Genomic DNA, 25,260 nt, shown 5'->3' with positions numbered 1-25,260 from the left:
TTTTTTTATTCAGTCCAATTTATCTGCTTTTATTTTTCTGCCTTTGCTTTGGAGTCATGTCAAAGAAATCATTGCCAAATCCAATGTCATGAAGATTTTCCCCTACATTTTTCCTAAGAGTTTTACAGTTTTAGCAATTAAATTTAGGTCTTTGATTTGTTTCGACATAATTTTTGTATGTGGTATAAGGTAAGGACCCAACTTCATTCTTTTGCCTCTGGATATAGTTTTTATATCATCATTTGTTGAAGAGACTGTCCTTTCTTCATTGAATGATCTTAGCACCCTCATCAAAAATCGTTTGTCTATAGGTATAAAAGTTTATTTCTAGGCTCTTAATAATATCCATAATTACTTTTCTTATGACCACACAGTTATCTGGCTAAAGAACAACATTCTCCACATTTGTCTTCCCACATGTTTAACCCAAAATATATCACTTCTGCTATAGACTGAATGTATGTGTTTCCCCAAAAATCCATATGTTGAAACTTTAATACCTAATGGGATAGTATTCGGAGATGGGGACTTTTAGAGTTAATTAAGACATAAGTGTGGAGTCTTCATAAAAGGATTAATGCATTTATAAAACAAAGCATGTGATAGCTTCCTCTCTGCTTTCTGACATGTGAGGATATGGCAATAAGATGGCTGTCTGTAACCAGGCAATGAGCTTCCACAAAGAACTTGACCATGCTGATACTGATCTTGGATTTCCAGCCTCCAAAACTGTGATAAATACATTTTTGTTATTTAAGCCACCCAGTCTATGCTATTATGTTACATCAGCACAAACGGAGTAAGACAACTTGTGGAAAAGTCACCTGACACCTTGAGATGATTCTAAATTGTATTGTGACTGTCCTCTAATTCTAATGTTCCTCTTAAAATTTGTATACATCATAGAAATTATTTCTCATATATTATAATTCAGAAAGCACATTCACATCACATTTTACAACTTTTTTCCTATAAATCAAACATATGCATGGTTTTATATTAATTCACAGATTCATAAAGTATATATCAAGCCACTAATTTACTTACCTAAGATCATATAGTAATCAAAGTAAGACTAGACCTATAATTTCCTTTTATAGTTTTGTGTTCTCACTACTATATTGCCTTCTAGTCACATGAGAGTGATTCAATACGTATTAATTGTTTGACTGCTTAAGCTTGAATTATTACTCAAAAAATACTCAATAAAACAAATAATCTTGGACAAATAATTGCTTAGGAGAGTTTCCTTAGCTCTCAGTTGTTATTCAGAAACCATTAATCTCTTCTTTATATTACAGGTAGATGTAAACATAAGTATGACACATGTAAACAGGAATGTATGAAATGCTGTAGAAGAACTTCAATATAGTGATAAGGAATAAATTGCACCACAACTAAATGCAGAAAAATAAACCAGAATTTTCCTAACAGATATTTTTAATTCAAAAAGAAAGAAGTAAAAAATGAAGAAAGGGAGGATGGTAGACAAAATAAGAAAAGGAGGGAGGGAAGAAAGAAGAAATAAAAGGAAAAGGAGAGATAATATGAGAAAGAGAGAGAGGCCAACCCATATGAAGCACTTTTCACAGAGATAATATAAAACTGCAATAGACAGTTCTTGTTTTCTGTAAACATTTTTAAATAATAATATATGATCTACCAAGAGTCAACTGTGCATGGCTTATGCTTACCTTGACTATTTACTTGAAAACGGCAATAATTTAGAACTTCAAAGCATGAAATAATTAATATTCCCTTTTTCATTACTAAAAGAGCTTCATCAGTTCAGTTCAGTTCAGTCGCTCAGTCGTGTCCGACTTTCCGCGACCCCATGAATCACAGCACGCCAGGCCTCCCTGTCCATCACCAACTCGCAGAGTTCACTCAAACTCATGTCCAACGAGTCAGTGATGCCATCAAGCCATCTCATTCTCTGTCGTCCCTTTCTCCACCCTCCCCCAACCTTTCCTAGCATCAGTCTTTTTCAGTGAGTCAACTTGTTGCATGAGGTAGCCAGAGTATTGCAGTTTCAGCTTTAGCATCAGTCCTTGTCAAGAACACCCAGGATTGATCTCCTTTAGAATGGACTGATTGGATCTCCTTGCAGTCCAAGGGACTCTCAAGAGTCTTCTCCAGCACCACAGTTCAAAAGCATCAATTCTTTGGCGATCAGCTTTCTTCACAGTCCAACTCTCACATCCATACATGACCACGGGAAAAACCATAGCCTTGACTAGACGGACCTTTGTTGGCAAAGTAATGTCTCTGCTTTTTAATATACTATCAAGGTTGGTCATAACTTGCCTTTCAAGGAGTAAGTGTCTTTTAATTTCCTGGCTGCAATCAGCATCTGTAGTGATTTTGGAGCCAAAAAAAAAAAAGTCTGACACTGTTTCCACTGTTTTTCCATCTATTTCCCATGAAGTGATGGGACCAGATGCCATGATCTATGTTTTCTGAGTGTTGAGCTTCAAGCCAACCTTTTCACTCTCCTCTTTCACTTTTATCAAGAGGCTTTTTAGTTCCTCTTCACTTTCTGCCATAATGGTAAATCATCTCCATTAGTTCTTCTCTCTGTAACCTATAAAACTAGGCATGGATACTCAAACTAGTAGTTAGACTAAGACAGTTAAATATTGCTGCATCTTTAAAACTTGACAGAGGTAGAAAGCAGGGCTACATATGCTGCACCATAGACATTACATTTTTTTTTCCTAACAAAAATGGTCTATATTAAATCTGAGTAAGACAAGTAGAGGTGTAGATATAGAGGGTACAGGGAGGGGGAAGAAGAATGAAAGTAATACAAATGGAATGATAGAAACTTCTAGTATGTTTCATTACAATAACTGGGTAAGAAAATTAAAGTAGCAAATTATAGAACACAGTTGTCGTGATAGAGCAAAGAAGTAGATAAATGCAACAATTATGCAGTCAATCATAAGACTTTCAAGCGTATACTACCCAAAGTAATTTATAGGTTCAATGCAATCCCTATCAAGCTTCCAACGGTATTTTTCAAAGAGCTAGAACAAATAATTTCACAATTTGTGTGGAAATACAAAAAACCTTGAATAGTCAAAGCAATCTTCAGAGAGAAGAATGGAACTGGGGGAATCAACCTGCCGACTTCACGCTCTACTACAAAGCCACAGTCATCAAGATAGTAAGGTACTGGCATAAAGACAGAAATATTGATCAATGGAACAAAATAGAAAACCCAGAGATAAATCCATGCACCTATGGACATCTTATCTTTGACAAAGGAGGCAAGAATATTCAATGGAGAAAAGACAATCTCTTTAACAAGTGGTGCTGGGAAAACTGGTCAGCCACTTGTAAAAGAATGAAACTAGAACACTCCCTAACACCATAAACAAAAATAAACTCAAAATGGATTAAAGATCTAAATGTAAGACCAGAAACTATAAAACTCCTAGAGGAGAACATAGGCAAAACATTCTCCGCCATAAATCACAGCAGGATCCTCCAAGACCCACCTCCCAGAATATTGGAAATAAAAGGAAAAATAAACAAATGGGACCTAATTAAAATCAAAAGCTTCTGCACAGCAAAGGAAACTATAAGTAAGGTGAAAAGACAGCCTTCAGAATGGGAGAAAATAACAGCAAATGAAGCAACTGACAAAGGATTAATTTCAAAAATATACAAGCAACTTCTGCAGCTCAATTCTAGAAAAATAAATGACCCAATCAAAAAATGGGTCAAAAACCTAAACAGACGTTTATCCAAAGAAGACATACAGATGTCTAACAAACACATGAAAAGATGCTCAACATCACTCATACTCAGAGAAATGCAAATCAAAACCACAATGAGATACCATTTCACACCAGTCAGAATGGCTGCTATCCAAAAGTCTACATGCAATAAGTTCTGGAGAGGGTGTGGAGAAAAGGGAACCCTCTTACACTGCTGGTGGGAATGAAAACTAGTACAGCCACTATGGAGAACAGTGTGGAGATTCCTTAAAAAACTGGAAATAGAACTGCCATTCGACCCAGCAATCGCACACCTGGGCATACACACCGAGGGAACCAGAACTGAAAGAGACACATGTACTCCAATGTTCATTGCAGCACTGTTTATAATAGCGAGGACATGGAAGCAACCTAGATGTCCATCTGCAGATGAATGGATAAGAAAGCTTTGGTACATATACATAATGGAGTATTACTCAGCCATTAAAAAGAATACATTTGAATCAGTTCTAATGAGGTAGATGAAACTGGAGCCTATTATACAGAGTGAAGTAAGCCAGAAAGAAAATCACCAATACAGTATACTAATGCATATATATGGAATTTAGAAAGATGGTAATTATAACCCTGTATACGAGACAGCAAAAGAGACACAGGTGTATAGATCAGTCTTTGGGACTCTGTGGGAGAGGGCGAGGGTGGGATGATTTGGGAGAATGGCATTGAAACATGTATATTATCATTTGTGAAACGAATCACCAGTCCAGGTTCAACGCATGATACAGGATGTTCGGGGCTGGTGCACGGGGATGACCCAGAAGGAGGATAAGGGGAGGAGGGAGGTGGGAGTGGGGTTCAAAAAGGGGAACACATGTACACCTGAGGTGGATTCATGTTAATGTATGGCAAAACCAACCAATATAATATTGCAAAGTAATTAGCCTCCAATAAAAAAAATTAAAATTAAAAAAAAAAACTGCTTCACAACTGAAAAAAAAAAATGAAAGCATCAATTCTTTGGCACTCTATGGCACAATTGTGCTAAAATCAAATCCCATACTCACCATATAGATGATAACAAATAATAAAATAATTATACCTTAGAATTTCCCCTAAAAGAGTGAAAGTTCTGAGCCCCATGTCAGGCTTCCCAGCCTGGGTATCTGGCAATAGGATGAGGAGACATCAGAGAATCTGGCTTTGAAGGCCAGCAGGGTTTGATCACAGAAATTCTGCAGAACTGAGGGAAAAAGAGTAGCCATTCTTGAAAGGGATGTACAGTGTCTTGTGTTCACAAGGACAAGGGGAAAAAGCAGTGACCATGTAAGAAATGGGGCAGACCAACCTGCTAGTAATAGAAGGTTTTCTGCTGGAATCAAGGGGGGAGCTTTTTCTCACTTTGGGATCAAGGACACTGGCAGTAAGAGTTCTGAGTAAGAGTACTCACTGGCATGAACCCTCCAGGAGGCCAATATTTTCTCACTAAGACATAGCCCCACCAACAGCTTATAAGGTCCAGTGATGGGACACCTCAGGCCTTATAAACAACAGAGAAGGAAGACAGCCATAACCATCAGCAGATATGCTGCGTATAGTTTTCCTGAGCACATAGCTGTCTGATAAACATACCCACTGACACAGCCCTATGCAACAGAGAGACATAAACCAGTCCCAACCACCAGTAAGCCTGAAAAATCCGTTAGACAGCCTCTTTCTTCAGGGGACAGAACACAGACACAAGAAGACATAATCACAGAAAGTTAGAAAAAATGAAATGACAGAGAAATATGTCTCAGATGAAGGGAAAGATGAAGTGGAAGAAGAAAAATTAAGTGAAGTAGAGATAGGGAATCTAATTGAAAAACAATTCAAAATAATGAGAGTAAAGTTGGTCCAAGATCTCAGAAAAACAGAGGCACAGGTCGAGAAGACATATGAAAAGCTTAACAAAACCCTAGAAGAATTAAAAACAAACAGATATGAAGAAGACAATAACTGAAAAGAAAAATACACTAGAAGGAACCAATAACAGAATAACCATGGTAGAAGAATGGATAAGTCACCAGGAAAATGGAATGATGAAAACCTTGAAAAGGAACAGAAGAAAGAGAAAAGAATGAAAAGAAATTAAGACAGTCGCAGAGATCTATGGACAACATTAAACACAAAAACAGTGGAATTATAGGAGTTCCAGAAAAAGAAGGGGGAAAAAAGGACCTGTGAAATTATTTGAAGAGATTATAGTGGAAAATTTCCCTGACATGGGAAAGGAAATAGTCACTCAAGTTCAAGAAGGATAAACACACACACACACAGAAACACACACACACACACAGAAAACATGCCAAGACACATGTTAATCAAACTAATAAAAATTAAAGAAGGAGAAAAACATTAAAAACAACAAGGGAAAAGCAACAAATAGCTTACAAGAAAATTTCCACAAGAATATCAGCTGATTTCTAGGCAGGTATCTTGCAGACCAGAAGGTAATGACATAATATATTTAAAGTGATGAAAGGGAAGAACCTACAAACAAGAGTACTCTACCTATCAAATATCTCATTCAGATTTGATGGAGAAATCAAAAGCTGTACAGAGAAGCAAAAGGTAAGAGAATTCAGCACCAGAAGAGTAGCTTTGCAAATAATGCTACAAGAACTCTTCTAACTAGAGAGGAAAAAAAAAAAAAAAAACACGATATGAATGGGAAAAGGTCTGAAGGTATTGAAAAAATACAGAGTCTATTCTAACTGTGATACTATGTTAGAAATCAACATCAAAAGATATTTGAAAATAACCTACATATTTTCAAGTGCAATGTGACATTTACTGAGAGAGATCTACGACTTAGCCATCAAAAGCCTCATAAAGTTAGACTGAAAAAAAACAGAGGGTGATTAGAGAGAAGAAAGTATTTAAATGACAAATTGGCATCAAAATGAGAAATTAATATGAAATATACTATAAACAAAATCACATGATTTTGGAAATTAAATGTCCACTTTTAAATGATGGGTATATCAAAAAAGCCATAACAAGGAAAATTGAATATATTTGAAATAGAATAAAAATAAAATGAGAATTTTCCAGAATTTATTAATGCAGCTGAAGCTATTTAATGCAATTAAATGCAATGTGGAGTCTTCAATAAGGTATGAAAACAAATTATGGACACTAGGATAAAATTTTGTAAAAATTAAAAAAAATCTGAACTTTATTAATACTACATCACTTGCTAATTTCCTGTTTTTGTTTTTATTTTTTTAACGACACAGTATTTCTTTATATTCTCAGAATTAAATTAGAAGTTTCAAGTATCTTTCAATTTTTTTAAACACTAAGATAATATATTTCAAGAGTTTTAGCTATAATACTAGATGTGAAAATACATGAAATTATATCAAAATTTTGAGTTAATATAAATTAGAAATATAGCATTCTATTCATCCTAAGGCAAACAAGTAGAATCGAAATATCATAATTTTTTCAGCTAGCAAAAATTATTGTTTTCTAATATATATATATATTATACACACATTATATATACATACATATATATATACAAAGGCTTTTCTACAATGCTTCATAAAGGATTGAGAAAGGACATCAATAAAAAGACAAGGAGAAATTATAAAACATAAACTAATGAAATTTGATCACTGAATATGAAATATAAAAAGTGAAACAGACTAGATAAGAGTAAAAGATTTTCATATAGACAAGTTGATTTAAACATGGTTGCTCAATAGAAATATATCTGGAGTTTTGGAGAAAAAAAGCAATACCTGCACATTTGTATTTTGCAAAATGTTCCAAGATAATTCTGATATGCATCTGGATTTTACAAAGTGATTACGGGTTTTTCTATTAAATGGTAGATTTAGTGATAATTCTGTTATTTTCTGTTGTTCAGTCATGATAAATAAAAAAATGGTATTAAGCAAATAATAGTTACAAAATCACAATATAAAAAGATTTTTAACAGTTTTTACAATCAATAGCAAAACAAAAAATAAAAGATAATTACAATTGCAAAACATAATGGAAACAGGATTAACCTAACAATATGAAATGATTATATACAATTTGGGGTTAACTAGAGGGTTAACTAGGGTGATGCAGTAAGTGGAAGTGCCTAAATGCATATTTTACATCTGCCCAGCAAGTCTATGTCTTTTGGTTTGTGCATTGAATCTATTTACATTTAAGGAAATTATCCATATATATGACTCTATCAACAACTTATTGTTTGTGGTTTACTTTTTGTAGACTTTTTTCTTCTCTTGTGTTTCCTGCCTAGAGAAGTTCCTAGAGCATTTGTTGTAAAGCCGGGTTGGTGGTGCTGAATTCCTTAACTTTTGTTTGTGTGTAAAGCTTTTGATTTCTCCTGCAAATCTGAATAGGGAGAGTCTTCTTGCATAGAATATTCTTGGTTGTAGGGTTCTTCCCTTTCATCACTTTAAATACATCATGCTATTCCCTCCTAGATTCAGAGTTTCTGTTGAGAAATCAGCTGATAACTTTAGGGAATTACCTAGTATGTTATTTGTCATATTCCTCTTGTTGCTTTTAATATTTTATCTTTGTCTTTAATTTTCATCATTTTTATTAATATGTGTCTCAATGTCTTGGGAGACACATCCTGCTTGGGACTCTGCAATTTCTGGACTTGTTTGACTATTTCCTTTCCCATGTTAGGGAAGAATGACTATTATTTCTTCAAATATTTTCTCAGGTATTTCTTTCTTTCTTCTCCTTCTGTTGAAAATGCTTGTGCAATCAATGTCTTAGGTCTCTTATGCTGTCTTATTTTCCACATTTTTTCTATATTATGTTTATCCTATAGACAGTAGCCTGGCAGGCTATAGTCCATGGGGTCACAAGAATTGGACATAACTTAGCGACTAAACTACTACTACTACTAAGATGTCTTCATTAATTTTTACATTTTCTCTATATCCTGCTTTATAGCAATGATTTCCACCATTCTGTCTCCCATGTCACTTATCCATTCTCTGCATCAGTTATTCTGCTACTTATTCCTTCTAGTGTATTATTTTGTAAAGTGAACAAGAAGGCAGAGTAGAAGGACACGTGCTCATATTCTCCTGGAAGAACTCCAAAATTTCAACTCGCTGCTGAACAACCACTGACAGGAGAATGTTGTATCGACCAAAAACTTATACCCCACATCCAAGGGCAGAGGAGAAGACCCAATAAGATGGTAGGAGGGTTAAATCACATATAGAATCGAAACCCATACGGGCCAGAGATGCGTGGAAGGCTCATAAAAACCTTGTTTGCACCGGGACTAAGATGTCCCACAGCAATTGAGTTAGACTTGCTTTTTAGCATCTCCTGTGAAGGCAAAGGTCAGCAGTGGCATGCCACAGGGACAGGGACTCTGGATTCTGCAGATCTAAGTCAGCAAGCAGGTGGCATAAGCCCTGTAGGAGGTCACCATTAGCCACCAACATAGAGTCACTGAGCAGACAACCCACAAACTGCAAAACAATTATACCAAAGAAATTCTCGCAGTTACAAAAGTTCTAGGACTCACAACAGATTGCCAACCTGGCGATCTAGCAAAGGGATGGAGAACTCCCAGGGAAACTGACTTTGGAGACCAGTGAAATTTGATTATAGAACTTCCATAGAACTGGGGAAACAGACTCTTGAAGGGCACAAAGAAAACCTTGTGTGCACCAGGACCCAGGAGAAAGGAGCAGTGTCCCCACAATATCCTGAATCAGACTTGCCTATGAGTATCCAGGAGTCACCAGTGGAGACAAGGGTAGACAGTTTGGTCTCAGGAAAAACAATATGGAGGGAACACAGACCCACCCATCAACAGAAAGTTTAATTAAAGCTTTACAGAAGCAACGTCAGCAGCATGAACGACCGCAAACAGAAGCATGGCCAAGAGGAGGGGCAGCGGGTGAGAACAGCTACTACACGACGGAGGTCAGGGCGGAGGCCGAGAGGAGCTACTCCACATCCAAGTGGCAGTGGATACACGGGTGCAAGAGGGCCGAGAGGAGCTACTCAACATTCAAGGTCAGGAGGGGCGGCCATGAGGAAATACCCCTCGTCCAAGATAAGGAGCAGCAGCTGAGCTTTGCTGGAGCAGCTGTGAAGACATACCCCATGACCAAGGTAAGAGAAACCCAAATAAGATGGTAGGTATTACGAGAGGGCATTAGAGAGCAGACACACTGAAATCATAATCACAAAAACTAGTCTATCTGATCACATGGACCACAGCCTTGTCTAACACAATGAAGCTAAGCCATGCCATGTGGGGCAACCCAAGGTGGGCGGGTCATGGTGGAGAGCTCTGACAGAATGTGGTCCACTGGAGAAGGGAATGGAAAACCACTTCAGTATACTTGCCTTGAGAACCTCATGAACAGTATGAAAAGGCAAAGGGATAGGATACTGAATGAGGAATTCCCCAGGTCGGTAGGTGCCCAATATGCTACTGGAGATCAGTGGAGAAATAACTCCAACAAATGAAGGGATGGAGCCAAAGCAAAAACAATACCCAGTTGTGGATGTGACTGGTGAAAGAAGAAAGTTCCGATGGTGTAAAGAGAAATATTGCATAAGAACCTGGAATGTTAGGTCCATGAATCAAGGCAAATTGGAAGTGGTCAAACAGGAGATGGCAAGAGTGAATGTCGACATTCTAGGAATCAGTGAACTAAAATGGACTGGAATGGGTGAATTTAACTCGGATGACCATTATATCTACTACTGTGGGCAGGAATCCCTTAGAAGAAATGGAGTAGCCATCATGGTCAACAAAAGAGTCCGAAATGCAGTACTTGGATGCAATCTTAAAAATGACAGGATGATTTCTGTTCGTTTCCAAGGCAAACCATTCAATATTACAGTAATCCAGGCCTATGCCCCAACCAGTAATGCTGAAGAAGCCGAAGTTAATCGGTTCTATGAAGACCTACAAGACCTTTTAGAACTAACACCCAAAAAAGATGTCCTTTTCATTATAGGGGACTGGAATGCAAAAGTAGGAAGTCAAGAAACACCTGGAGTAACTGGCAAATTTGGCCTTGGAGCACGAAATGAAGCAGGGCAAAGGCTCATAGAGTTCTGCCCAGAGAATGCACTGGTCATAGCAAACACCCTCTTCCAACAACATAAGAGAAGACTCTAAACATGGACATCATCAGATGGTTAACACTGAAATCAGATTGATTATATTCTTTGCAGCCAAAGATGGAGAAGGTCTATGCAGTTACCAAAAACAAGTCAAGGAGATGACTGTGGTTCAGATCATGAAAACCTTATTGGCAAACTCATACTTAAATTGAAGAAAGTAGAGAAAACCACTAGACCATTCAGAAATGACCTAAATCAAATTCCTTATGATTATACAGTGGAAGTGAAAAAATAGATTTAAGGGACTGGATCTGATAGATAGAGTGCCTGATGATCTATTGATGGAGGTTCGTGACATTGCAGAGGAGACAGGGATCAAGACAATCCCCATGGAAAAGAAATACAAAAAAGCAAAATGGCTGTCTGAGGAGGCCTTACAAATAGCTGTGAAAAGAAGAGAAGCGAAAAGAAAGGAGAAAAGGAAAGATATAAGCATCTGAATGCAGAGTTCCAAAGAATAGTAAAGAGAGATAAGAAAGCCTTCTTCAGTGATCAATGCAAAGAAATAGAGGAAAACAACAGAATGAAAAAGACTAGAGATCTCTTCAAGAAATTTAGAGATACCATGGGAACATTTCAAGCAAAGATAGGCTCAATAAAGGACAGAAATGGTATGGACCTAACAGAAGCAGAAGATATTAAGAAGAGGTGGCAAGAATACACAGAAGAACTGTACAAAAAAGATCTTCACGACCAAGATAATCACGATGGTGTGATCACTTACCTAGAGCCAGACATCTTGGAATGTGAAGTCAAGTGGGCCTTAGAAAGCATCACTACGAACAAAGTTAGTGTACGGGGATGGAATTCCAGTTGAGCTATTTCAAATCCTGAAAGATGATGGTGTGAAAATGCTGCACTCAATATGCCAGTAAATTTGGAAAAGAGCAGTGGCCACAGGACTGGAAAATTCAGTTTTCATTCCTATCCCAAAGAAAGGCAATGCCAAAGAATGCTCAAACTACTGCACAATTGTACTCATCTCACATGCTAGTAAATTCATGCTCAAATTTCTCCAAGCCAGGCTTCAGCAGTACATGAACCGTGAACTTCCAGAAGTTCAAGCAGGTTTTAGAAAAAGCAGAGGAAGCAGAGATCAAATTGCCAACATCTGCTGGATAATGGAAAAAGCAAGAGAGTTCTAGAAAAATAACTATTTCTGCTTTATTGACTATGCCAAAGCCCTTGACTGTGTGGATCACAATAAACTGTGGAAAATTCTGAAACAGATGGGAATAACAGACCACTTCACCTGCCTGTTGAGAAACCTATATGTAAGTCAGGAAGCAACAGTTAGAACTAGACATGGAACAACAGACTGCTTCTAAATAGGAAAAATATTACATCAACGCTGTATATTGTCACCTTGCTTATTTAACTTATATGCAGAGTACGTCATGAGGAACGCTGGGCTGGAAGGAGGAATGCTGGGCTGGAAGAAGCACAAGCTGGAGTCAAGATTGCCGGGATAAATATCAATAACGTCAGATATGCATATGTCACCACACTTATAGCAGAAAGTGAAGAGGAACTAAAAAGCTTCTTGATGAAAGTGAAAGAGGAGAGTGAAAAATTTGGCTTGAAGCTCAACATTCAGAAAACAAAGATCATGGCATCTGGTCTCATCACTTCATGGCAAATAAATGGGAAAACAGTGGAAAAAGTGTCAGACTTTATTTTGGGGGGCTCCAAAATCACTGCACATGCTGATTGCAGCCATGAAATTAAAAGACACTTACTCCTTGGAAGGAAAGTTATGACCAACCTTGATAATATATTAAAAAGCAGAGACATTACTTTGCCAACCAAGGTCAATCTAGTCAAGGCTATGGTGTTTCCAGTGGTCATGTATGGATGTGAGAGTTGGACTGTGAAGAAAGCTGATCGCCGAAGAATTGATGCTTTTGAACTGTGGTGTTGGAGAAGACTCTTGAGAGTCCCTTGGCCTGCAAGGAGATCCAACGAGTCCATTCTAAATGAGATCAATCCTGGGTGTTCTTTGGAAGGACTAATGCTAAAGCTGAAGCCCCAATACTTTGACCACCTCATGCGAAGAGTTGACTCACTGGAAAAGACTCTGATGCTGGGAAGGATTGGGGGGCAGGAGGAGAAGGGGACAACAGAGGATGAGATGGCTGGATCGCATCACCGACTCGATGGACATGAGTTTGAGTGAACTCCGGGAGTTGGAGATGGACAGGGAGGCCTGGCGTGCTGTGATTCATGTGGTCACAAAGAGTCAGACACGACTGAGCGACTGAACTGAACTGAACTGAACTGAACTTGGCCCTGCCCATCAGAACAAGATCCAGTTTCCTGCACACACAGTGTCTCATCAGGAAGCTTCCATAAGCCTCTTATCTTATTTCATCAGAGGGCAGACAGAATGAATACCACAATCACAGAAAACTAACCAAACTAATCATATGGACCACAACTTTGTCTAAATCAATGAAACTATGAACCATTCCTTGTAGGGCCACTCAAGACAGATGGGGCATGGAGGAAAGTTCTGACAAAGCATGGTCCCCTGGAACAGGGAATGGAAAACCACTTCAGAATTCTTGCCTTGAGAACCCCAGAAACAGTATCAAAAGGCAAAAATATATGACACTGAAAGATGAACTCCCCAGATTGGTTCCATTCCGTTTCGTCGCTCAATCGTTTCTGACTCTTTGTGACCCCATGGACTGTAGCCTACCAGGCTTCTCCGTCCATGGGATTCTCCAGACAAGAATAGTGGAGTGGGTTACCGTTTCCTTCTCCAGGGGATCTTCCAGACCCAGGGATCGAACCCGGGTCTCCAGCATTGGGGGAAGATGCTTTAACCTCTGAGCCACCAGGGGTGCCCAATATGCTACTGGAGAATAGTTGAGAAATAACTCCAGAAAGAATGAAGAGACGGAGACAAAACAAAAACAACATTCAGTTGTGGATGTGACTGGTGTTGGAAGTAAAGTCTGATTCTGTAAAGAACAATATTGCATAGGAACCTGGAATGTTAGGTCTATGAACCAAGGTAAATTTGAAGTGGTCAAACAGGAGATGGCAAGAGTGAACATTTACATTTTAGGAATTGGTGAACTAAAATAGACTGGAATAGGTGAATTTAACTTGGGAGAGCATTGTATCTACTATTGAGGGCAATAATCTCTCAGAAGAAATGGAGAAGCTATTGTAGTCAACAAAGGGTCTGAAATGCAGTACTTGGGAGCAATTTCAAAAATTACAGAATGATCTCTGTTCATTTCCAAGGCAAAACATTCAATATCACAGTAATCCAAGTGTATGCCCCAACCACTAAGAGAATCTGGAGTTGAATGGTTATGAAGACCTACAAAACCTTCTAGAACTAACATCCAAAAAAGATGTCCTTTTCATCATAGGAGACTGGAATGCAAAAGTAGGAAGTCAGGAAATACCTGGATTAACAGGCAAGTTTGTCCTTAGAGTATAAAATGAAGCAGAGCAAAGTCTAACAGTTTTTCCAAGAGAACATACTGGTCATAGCAAACACCCTCTTCCAACAAAATAAGAGAAGAAGTTACACATGAACATTACCAGATGGTCAATACCGAAGTCAGATGGATTATATTCTTTGCAGCCAAAGATGGAAAAGTTCTGCACAGTCAGAAAAAACAAGAACAGCAGTTGACTGTGGCTCAGATCATGAACTCCTTATTGCAAAATTCAGACTTAAGTTGAAAAAAGTAGGGAAAACAACTAGACCCATCAGGTAAGACCTAAATCAAATCCCTTATGATTATCCAGTGGTAGTGACAAATAGATTCAAGGGATTACATCTGATAATGTGCCTGAAGATTTATGGACAGAGGTTCATGACATTATACAGAAGGCAATGATGAAGACTATCCGCAAGAAAAAGAAATGCTAAAAGGCAAAATGGTTGCCTGAGTAGGCCTTACAAATAGCTAAGAAGAGAAGTTAAAGGCAAAGGAGAAAATGAAAGATAAACTCATCTGAATGCACTGATCCTAAGTGTAGCAAGGAGAGATAAGAAAGCCTTCCTCCAGTTATCAATGCAAAGAAATAGAGGAAAACAATGGAATGGGGAAAACTAGAGATCTCTTCAAGGGAAAATTTCATGCAATGATGGACATAATAAAGGACAGAAATGGTATGGACCTAACAGAAGCAAAAGATATTAAGAAGATTTGGCAAGAATACACAGAAGAACTGTACAAAAAAGATTTCAATGACCAAGATAACCGTGAGGGTGTGATCACTCACCTAGAGCCAGACTTTGTGAAGTCCAAAGTCAAGTGGCTGTTAGGAAACATCACTATGAACAAAACTAGTGAAGGTGAAGGAATTTCAGCTAAGTTATTATAAGTCCTAAAAGATTATGCTGTTAAAGTGTTGCACTCAATATACCAGCAAAGTTGGAAAACTCAGCGGTGGCTACATGACTGGAAAAGTTCAGTTTTCATTCCAATCCCATAGAAAGACAATGCCAAAGAATGTTCAAACTACCACTCAGTTGTGCTCATCACAAGCAGTAGCAAAGTAATGCTCAAAAATCTCCAAGTTAGGCTTCAATGGTATGTGAATTGAGAACTTCCAGATGTTCAAGCTGGATTTAGAAAAGGCAGAGGAAACAGAGATCAAATTTCCAACATCCGTTGGATCATACAAAAAGAGAGTTCCAGAAAAACATCTATTTCTCCTTAACTACACCAAAGCCTTTAACTGTGTGAATATAACAAACTATGGAAAATTCTTAAATAGACTGGAATACCAGATCACCTTACCTGCCTCCTGAGAAATTTGTATGCAGGACAAGAAACAACAGTTAGAACCGGACATGGAACAATGGAATGGTTCCAAATTGGGAAAGGACTACATCAAGGCTGCATATTATTACCCTGCCTATTTAACATATATGCAGAGTACATCAAGTGAAATGCCAGGCTGGGTGAAGCACAACCTGGAATCAAGAGTGCCAGGAGAAACATCAATAACCTCATATATGTAGATGATACCACCCTTATGGAGAAAGTGAAGAAGAGCTGAAGAACCTCTTGTTGAAAGTGAAAGAGAAGAGTGAAAAAGCTGGCCTAAGACTCAACATTCAAAAAACTAAGACCATGGCATTTGGTCCCATCACTTCATGCAAATAGATGGGGAAAAACTAGAAGCAGTGAGAGACTATTTTCTTGGGCTCCAAAATCACTGGAGATGGTGACCGCAACCGTGAAATTAAGACACTTTCTCCTTGGAAGGAAAGCTATGGCCAACCTAGGCAGCATATTAAAAAGCAGAGATATTACTTTGCCAACAAAGGTCCGTATAGTCAAAGCTATGTTTTTTCCAGTAGACGTGTATGGATGTCAGAGTTGGACCATAATGAAAGCTGAGCACCAAAGAATTGATGCTTTTGAACTGTACTGTTGGAAAAGATTCTTTTTTTTTTTAATTTATTTATTTTTTTATTTTTTTTTTATTTCTAAAAAAGAATTTTATTAAAAAAGCACAAATGCAAAGAAATGAACAGAGGAAAATTTATGCGTCGAACCTGAACTGGTCACTTATGATAATATACATGCTACAATTCCATTCTCTCCAATCATTCCACCTTCACCCTCTCCCACAGAGTCCCAAAGATTCTTGAGAGTACCTTGGACTACATGGAGATCAAGCCTAAAGGAAATCAGTCCTGAATATTCATTGGAAAGACTGATGCTGAAGCTGAAGCTCCAATATTTTGGCCACCTGATGTGAAGGACTGACTCACTGGAAAATAACCTGATGCTGGGAAAGAATGAAGGCAAGTAGAGAAGGGAATGACAGAGGATGAGATAGTTGGATGGAATCACCAACTCAATGGACATGAGTTTGAGCAAGCTCCGGGAGTTGGTGATGGACAGGGAAGCCTGGTGTTCTGCATTCCATGGGGTCACAAACAGTCATATATGACTGAGTGACTGAAATGAACTTAGTGTATTATCTCTGTTTGTTTGTTTATTAGTTCTTCTACGTTTTTGGTAGTAATTTCCGACATCTTCTAAATATTTGTCTCCATTATTTTCCAAGATCCTGGATCATCTTCACTATCATTATTCTGAATATTTTTTCAGGAAGGTTGTCTATCTTCACTTCATTTGGTTGCTTTTCTGAGGTTTTCTGTCCTTTCATTTAGGACAAAACCCTCTCATTTTCCATCCTGGTTAACTATTTGTGATGTGGTTTTGGCTCTATCCACTGCAGGACTGTGGTTCTTCATGCTTCTCTGTCTGCCCTGTGATGGGTGAAGCTAAGAGGCTTGAATTAGCTTCCTGATGGTCAAGCCCATGCTCCGTAAAACTTTAATACAATTATTCACTGATGGGTGGTGTTGTGCTCCCTCCTTGTTAATTGTCTGGCCTGAGGCATCCCAGCCCTGGAGTCTATGGGCTTTATGGTAAGGTTAACGGAGACCTCCAAGAGATCTTACACCAAGGGTTCCCTTCCAGGATTTCTTCTTCCAGTGCCTCCATTCCTACAGTGAGCCACTGCCAACCAACACCTCGATAGGAGATCCTCTAATACTAGCAGTCAAGTCTGCTTCAGTCTCCTGTGGGGTCACAGCTCCTTTCCCCGGGGACTTGGTGTGCACAAGATTTTCCTTGTGCCCTCCAAGAGTAGAGTCTCTGTTTCTCCCAGTCCTATGGAGTTCATGTAATCAAATCCCAATGGCCTTCAATGTAGGATTCCCTGGAAATTCCAAGTCCATTTGCTGATCCCCCTTGCCGGGAAGACTGACATGAGGCTCAAAATCTTCACAAAAGTGGGAGAACTTCTTTGATATTATTGTCATTCAAACTGTGGGTCTGGAGATACAGGATTTTAAACAGGTAGATTAGGGAGATGTGTGCTCTTCTCCTCTTACAAGGACTTCCCTGGTGGCCCAGACAGTAAAGCGTCTGCCTACAATGCAGGAGACCAGGGTTCGATCCCTGGGATGGGAAGATCCCCTGGAGAAGGAAATGGCAACCCACTCCAGTACTCTTGCCTGGAAAATCCCATGGATGGAGGAGCCTTGTAGGCTACAGTCCATGGGGTCACAAAGAGTCAGACAAAACTGAGTGACTTCACTCACTCATCTTTCAAGAGCACTGAAATTGCAACTAGCTATTGGACAACCATTGACAGCAGGAAGCTGGAACCCACCAAAAAATCAGATACCCCACATACAAAGAAGAAGAAGTCACAATGAAATGGTCAGGGGGGTACACACATATTTTGTTTCTATACACTAGCAATGAAAGAGCAGAAAGAGTAAGAATAAAATGATTGCATTTACCATTGCATCAAAAAGAATAAAATATTTCGGAATAAAACTAACTAAGGAGCTGTGAAGAGATAACGCACGACCAAGGCAAGAGAAACCCAAATAAGATGGTAGGTATTGCGAGGGGTCATCAGAGGGCATACACACTGAAACTAATAATCATAATCACAGAAAACTAGTTGATCTGATCACATGGACCACAGCCCTGTCTAACTCAATGAAACTAAGCCATACCGTGTGGGGCCACCCAAGACAGCCGGGTAATGTTGGAGAGGTCTGACAGCATGTGGTCCACTGGAGAAGGGAATGGCAAACCACTTCAGTATACTTGCCTTGAGAACCCCATGAACAGTATCAAATGGCAAAATGATAGGATACTGAATAAGAATTCCCCAGGTCGGTAGGTGCCTAGATTGCTACTGGAGATCAGTGGAGAAATAACTCCAGGAAGAATGAAGGGATGGAGCCAAAGCAAAAAAATACCCAGTTGTGGATGTGACTGGTGATAGAAGCAAGGTCCAATACTGTAAAGAGCAATAGTGCATAGGAACCTGGAATGTTAGGTTCATGAATCAAGGCAAATTGGAAGTGGTCAAACAGGAGATGGCAAGAGTGAACGTAAACATTCTAGGAATCAGCGAACTAAAAAGGACTGGGATGGGCAAATTTAACTCAGATGACCATTATATCTACTACTGTGGGCTGGATTCCCTTAGAAGAAATGGAGTAGCCATCATGGTCAACAAAAGAGTCTGAAATGCAGTACTTGGATGCAATCTTAAAAACGATAGAATGATTTCTGTTCATTTCCAAGACAAACCATTCAATATTACAGTAATCCAAGTCTATCCCCAAACCAGTAATGCTGAAGAAGCTGAAGTTGAATGGTTCTATGAAGACCTACAAGACCTTTTAGAACTACCACACAAACAAGATGTCCTTTTCATTATTGGGGACTGGAATGCAAAAGTAGGAAGTCAAGAAACACCTGGAGTAACAGGCAAATTTGGCCTTGGAGCACGGAATGAAGCAGGGCAAAGCCTAATAGAGTTTTGTCATGAGAACGCACTGGTCATAGCAAACACCCTCTATCAACAACACAAGAGAAGACTCTAAACATGGACATCACCAGATGGTCAACACCGAAATCAGATTGATTATATTCTTTACAGCCAAAGATGGAGAAGCTCTATACAGATAGCAAAAACCAGACCAGGAGCTTACTGTGGCTCAGAACATGAACTCCTTATTGCCAAATTCAGACTGAAATTGAAGAAAGTAGGGAAAACCACTAGACCATTCAGATATGACCTAAATCATATTCCTTATGATTATAGAGTAGAAGTGAGAAATAGATTTAAGGGACTAGATCTGATAGATAGAGTGCCTGATGAACTTTGGACGGAGGTTCGTGACACAGTGCAGGAGACCAAGACCATCCCCATGGAAAAGAAATGCAAAAAAGAAAAATGGCTCTTTGAGGAGGCCTTACAAATAGCTGTGAAAAGAAGAGAAGCGAAAAGCAAAGGAGAAAAGGAAAGATATAAGCATCTGAATGCAGAGTTCCAAAGATTAGCAAGGAGAGATAAGAAATCTTTCCTCAGTGACCAGTGCAATGAAATAGAGGAAAACAACAGTGTAGGAGAAAAAAGAGATCCCTTCAAGAAAATTAAAGATATCAAGGGAATATTTCATGCAAAGATATGCTCGATAAAGGACAGACATGGTATGGACCTAACGAAAGCAGAAGATATTAAGAAGAGGGGGCAAGAATACACAGTAGAACTGTACAAAAAAGATCTTCATGACCAAGATAATCACAATGGCGTGATCACTCACCTGGAGCCAGACATCTTGGAATGTGAAGTCAAGTGGGCCTTACGAAGCATCACTACAAACAAAGCTAGTGGAGGTGATGGAATTCCAGTTGAGCTATTTCAAATGCTGAAAGATGATGCTGTGAAAGTGCTGCACTCAAAATGCCAGCAAATTTGGAAAACTCAGCAGTGGCCACAGGACTGGAAAAGGTCAGTCTTCATTCCAATCCCAAAGAAAGGCAATGCCAAAGAATGCTCAAACTACCGCACAATTGCACTCAGCTCACACGCTAGTAAAGTCATGCTGAAAATTCTCCAAGCCAGGCTTTAGCAATATGTGAACCGTGAATTTCAAGATGTTCAAGCAGGTTTTAGAAAAGGCAGAAGCACCAGAGATCAAATTGCAAACATCCGCTGGATCATGGAGAAAGAAAGAGAGTTCCAGAAAAACATCTATTTCTGCTTCATTGACTATACTAAAGCCTTTGACTGTGTGGATCACAATAAACTTTCGAACATTCTGAAAGAGATGGGAATACCAGACCACCTGACCTGCCTCTTGAAAAAACCTGTATGCAGGTCAGGAAGCAATAGTTAGAAGTGGACATGGAACAACAGACTGGTTCAAAATAGGAAAAGGAGTACGTCAAGGTTGTATATTGTCACCCTGCTTATTTAACTTATATGCAGAGTACATCATGAGGAACGCTGGGCTGGAAGAAGCACAAGCTGGAAACAAGATTGCTGGGAGAAATCTCCATCACCTCAGATATGCACATGACACCACCCTCATGGCAGAAAGTGAAAAGGTACTGAAAAGCCTCTTGATGAAAGTGAAAGAGGAGAGTGAAAAGGTTGGCTTGAAGCTCAACATTCAGAAAACGAAGATCATGGCATCTGGTCCCATCACTTCATGGGAAATAGGTGGGGAAAGAGTGGAATTAGTGTCAGACTTTATTTTGGGGGGACTCCAAAATCACTCCAGATGCTGATTGCAGCCATGAAATTAAATGACGCTTACTCCTTGGAAGGAAAGTTATGACCAACCTAGATAACATATTAAAAAGCAGAGACATTACTTTGCCAACCGAGGTCCGTCTAGTCAAGGCTATGTTTTTCCCGTGGTCATGTATGGATGTGAGAGTTGGACTGTGAAGAAAGCTGATTGCCGAAGAATTGATGCTTTTGAACTGTGGTGCTGGAGAAGACTCTTGAGAGTCCCTTGGCCTGAAAGGGGATCCAACCAGTCCATTCTAAAGGAGGTCAATCCTGGGTGTTCATTGGAAGGACTGATGCTAAAACTGAAACTGCAATACTTTGGCCACCTCATGCGACGAGTTGACTCACTGGAAAAGACTCTGATGCTGGGAGGGTTTGAGGGCGTGAGGAGATAGTGACGACAGAAAATGAGATGGCCGGATGGCATCACCAGCTCGATGGACATGAGTATGGGTGAACTCCAGGTGTTGGTGATGGACACGGAGGCCTGGCGTGCTGTGATTCATGGGGTTGCAAAGAGTTGGACACGACTGAGTGACTGAAATGAACTGAACTGAGCTGAAGGAGGCAAAAGACCCATACTCAGAAAATGTTAAGACATTGATGAATAAAATTTAAAAAATGACACAAACAGATGGAAATATATGTTATGTTCTTGGATTGGAAGAGTTAGCATTGTCAAAATGACTCTAATACTGAAAGAAAACTACAGATTCTTTTAAATTTCTATCAAATTATTAATGACAGTTTTTCACAGAAGTATAGCATATAGTTTAAAATTTGTATGGAAGCCCACCAGGCTCCCCCGTCCCTGGGATTCTCCAGGCAAGAACACTGGAGTGGGTTGCCATTTCCTTCTCCAATGTGTGAAAGTGAAAAGAGAAAGTGAAGTCGCTCAGTCGTGTCCGACCCCTAGCGACCTCACGGACTGCAGCCTACCAGGCTCCTGCATCCATGGGATTTTCTAGGCAAGAGTACTGGAGTGGCTTGCCATTGCCTTCTCCGATGGAGATACAAGACACCCCTAATATCCAGAGCAACCTTGAGAAAGAAAACTGGAGATGGAGGACACTGTTTCCTGAATTTCAGACTATATTACAAAGCTACAGTCAGTAAAACAGTATGGTACTGACACACAAGCAGAACATTATATCAACGGAATGGAATTGAGACCACAGAAGTAACATACACATTTATGGTTAATTAATTTTTAACAAAGGAGGCAAGATTATAAAATGGAAGAAAGACTGTGTCTTCAGTAAATGATGCTGGGAAAACTGGACATTAATATATATATAAAAAATGAAGCTAGAAGGTTACTTAACACCATACAGAAAAATAAACTCAAAATGAAAAAGATCTAAATTTAAGACTGTGTACTTTAAAACTCTTAAAGGAAAAAAAATAAAATAAAATAAAACTCTTAAAGGAAGATATAGGCAGAACACTCTTTGACATAAATCATGGGAATATATTTTTGGATCCACTTCCTAGGGTAATGGAAATAAAATTCATGTTGATGTATTTATGACATAAACCACCATAATAGTGTCAAGTAATTATCCTCCAATGATTTAAAATAAATTATTTTTTTTTAATTTTGAATTCAAAAAAATTCATTAAAAAATAATTGGGACCTACTGTAAGCATAAAAGTTTTTGCCCAGCAAAAGAAACCGTAATCAAAACACAAAGGCAACCCACAGATTGGGGGAAAATATTTGCTAACGATGAGACTCACAAGGAATTTTTTTTTTTTCCACTGAACCATTTACTTCATTATGAAATGAGACATAGAGTACAAGTGGCAATATTCTGAAATGTGATGGAGGTTGTTCTACATCAGTGAACACACAAGTCTGGAAGGTATAAATACGGTCTCTGTCAGCTGTAGTCCATCCTCAGCAAGTCATTTTCCCTGTGGGCTGAGGCTCCCATATCGTGGAAACCTTCCCCAACTGCCAAGGGCTGAAAAGGAATTCCCTGTGAACAGCGTCTGGACCACACCTTGTATGGTCACAGGAGAGGCTGACAAGGGCTGGAGAAAGATGCATTTAGTCCAAAGATGAGAGGACAGGGCCAAAAATAAAAATATATCCCTTTACAATTTAGTAAGGAGGACCTTCTAAAATGGCTATTCATCCAGTTTTGTCTTCACCAGTCCAAGATATTCACTACTAGATGCTGGTCATTCTGTGGGCTGGAGGGTAGGGTTTTGTTGTACAGAAACTGCCAGTCTTTTATACCCTCAGTGATGGTGTGGAAGCATCCATTTAGTGCGTAAATATGATCCTCGGCACTAAGTCACTACCAAGTGAAATATTAGAGCACAAACTCCCCACCCACTGTAGAAATTTCCTAGTTTCCAAGCATCTGGAAAGAAGATCTCAAATTACCTTTAGCAAAATTTCCTTTCTTTTTTTTTTTTTTTCAAACCTCTTACTTGCTGAGGAATCTTCTAAAGAGCCTCCCAAAGATGATACCCACTGTTCAGGTTATTGTTCCTAAATTTTCCTAGTAAGGGAGGGAAAGAGAAGTCCCAAAGGAGACTTAATAGCTCCCTAAGGAGAAGGCAATGGCAAGCCACTCCAGTACTCTTGCCTAGAAAATACCATGGATGGAGGAGCCTGGTAGGTTGCAGTCCGTGGGGTCGCTAAGGGTCGGACACTACTGAGCGACCTCACTTTCACTTTTCACTTTCACACATTGGAGAAGGAAATGGCAACCCACTCGTGTTCTTGCCTGGAGAATCCCAGGGACTGGGGACCCTGGTGGGCATCTGTCTATGGGGTCACACAGAGTCGGACACGACTGAAGTGACGCAGCAGCAGCAAGATCCTTCCACTTGTAGCAGGAATGAACATCACAAAAGCACCAGGACACTTAACTCTTCAGTGATTTAAAAAGGCTTGCTGAGTAACAGAGAAAAGAGATTTCTCCCTCCCCACCTTCACCCTTACCTTGCTTCTGCCCTAGGCTTAGAATCAGTAGCCCTTCTGTAATTCCCTGAGGTGCCAGAGAGACTCCTTTATTCCATGGGGCGTCCAGATCTGACCCCACGAAATCCCACTTAGTCATCCTTCTTCTCACCCTTCCAACCTCCACACCCAACCCCTCCACACCGCCCCAGGCCACCTCCTTACCCGATAATGTCGTCGTTGTGTCCCAGGAAGAATTTTTGGCTGTGCTCACAGGTGTTGTAAACCACCCCGACCCCAGCCACAAAGTAGACCACCTCCTTGCCGGCGGCGTAGTACAGGTTGTTGCGGAACTGGTGACCCCGGTACCCGTACACCCACTCCAGCCGGAGCTGGCAGCTGGGAGCTGTCCGATCCGCCATGATAAGCCGACCCCACTAGCCCCCCGGGCACCCCGCGCACCGGTCCGCGACCCCTGCGCGTCGGGTCTGTCCTAGCCAAGTCTCGGGCTGCGGAGGACCTGCAAAGGGCTCAGCGTGCTGCGCTCAGCGCTGATTTCCGCGGCGACACACTCACACAGACCAGCACGCCGGCCGCCACCATCATCCACCGCCGCCGCCAGAGACAAGCCGGCGGTTCACAGCCGCCAGACCCCGTCGGGCGCCCGGGCTTCCTCTCCCCCGGGCTAGGCGTCTTCACCCACGCGCGCGCGCCCGCGCGCCTCACTGCACCTGCGGGCTTCAGCCCCCGGGAGAAGTTCTTGGGAGGGTCACCCCGCCTTTTAAATCAAGGATCTGCATATCCAAACACTGATTACCCAGTTCGCTCACTGAAGTTTGCAGTGCGCGGGGAGGGGACCTCGCAGCGGGCAATGGGATTTATTCTGTGACAGCTTTAATTTGACAAGGAACTCCGGTAAGCTTTGCCATCGCCATCCTCGGATCCGAAACTGACAGTCTCTACTCTGAAACGGCGCCGCCAGCACGTCCTGGATCTCACAGGGCAAGCGAAATCTCACAAGGAATTAATATCCAATATATACAAACATCTCATGAAACTCAATATTAAAGTAAAACATGGGCATAATATCAAAATAGATATTTCTCCAAAGAAGATATAGAGATAGCCAGGGGTCACATGGAAAAGTGCTCAAAAATCACTAATTTTTAGATAAATGCAAATAAAAACTTCAATAAGATAGCACCTGACACCAATCAGAATAGCCAACATCAAAAAGTCTACAAGTAATAAATGGTGGAGGGGATGTAGAGAAGAGGGAATCCTCCTATAATGATGGTGGAATTGTAAATTGGTAAAAATACTACA

General features: G+C 40.0%; 1 pseudogene; it reads left to right on the top strand.

Annotated features, from left to right (window-relative positions):
- LOC129563938 (ubiquitin carboxyl-terminal hydrolase 44-like) overlaps positions 1–24,431 on the top strand; it is a 71,372-nt pseudogene extending 46,941 nt beyond the window's left edge.
- Positions 24,432–25,260: the final 829 nt, after the last annotated feature.

The sequence above is a fragment of the Moschus berezovskii genome, chromosome X, assembly GCF_049115385.1.
Source record: "Moschus berezovskii isolate FMDL1 chromosome X, NW_MosBer_1.0, whole genome shotgun sequence".
NCBI lineage: Eukaryota > Metazoa > Chordata > Mammalia > Artiodactyla > Moschidae > Moschus > Moschus berezovskii.
The sequence above is the reverse complement of the archived record's forward strand: the minus strand, read 5'-3'. Positions and strand labels throughout refer to the sequence as shown.